Here is an 865-nt window from a genome sequence, read left to right as displayed (position 1 = left end):
CTCGAACACAACAATGGCGTTTCCGTCCGCAGAGTGCGAAAGGGGCTCCGCGATTCGCCCGTGGCTTTACAACACTTGGAGATAGAGGGTCACCTCACCGGCACGATCTTTAGCTCGTCGTCTTCGGGGAAAGATCCGGGCCGGCAGCCTTCCGTCTCGTTCGCTCTCTATCTCTCGCTCTCGCTCGAGGGTCCGCTCGACCGCTCCTCGCTACGCTCGCACGCTAAAAGCGGCGTAGATCGCGTTCGATCCGCGATCGATGCTTGCACCCCCAGCCCGGGGGTGCGCAGCACAGCGGCGCAGACGACCGCGACCAATCACGGCGCCGCGGGGGTCCTGCCGTGGCACGTGCGTAAATGATGACTTTTCTTGCGGGCGCCTCGCGTCCTCGCGAGGCCGCCCTATCTCCGGGATGTGGCGGCGTGGTATCTGGAAGGGCGCGTCCTTTGCCCATCGATCCGGGATACTGGGATCCTCTCGTCCCGGCAGCTCTCGGCGATGACCCCGGGCCTTGGGGAAATCGCCGGCCGTTTTGCTCTTCGCGGGCCTCAGATCTTCCGACCGCCTTTCCGGCTGCGCCCCTGGCGGCTCTCGTATTCTTGCGCGTGGTCACGCGCTCCGCGCGGGCGCTCTCTCACCTGCTCGCCGCGTGCCCGGTGCGTGTTCCCCTCAACTCCGGCGCCAGGTCGCCTGCACCCCTCGTCCTCTCCATCGCGGGTGACCTTGAGTCCCCGTTGTCGCCGTTCCTTGTGCTCGGTGAGACGCCGTGGTACATAGAAGTGGTTCCAAATAATTAACATCTAATACGCGATTTAAGTTCGGGCCTCCCGGAGATCTCGGTCTCACGCTTAGCAACGCGGCTGTC

This window comes from Wasmannia auropunctata, unplaced genomic scaffold (genome assembly GCF_000956235.1).
Source record: "Wasmannia auropunctata unplaced genomic scaffold, wasmannia.A_1.0 LD336064.1, whole genome shotgun sequence".
NCBI lineage: Eukaryota > Metazoa > Arthropoda > Insecta > Hymenoptera > Formicidae > Wasmannia > Wasmannia auropunctata.
Note: the sequence above shows the minus strand (reverse complement) of the source record.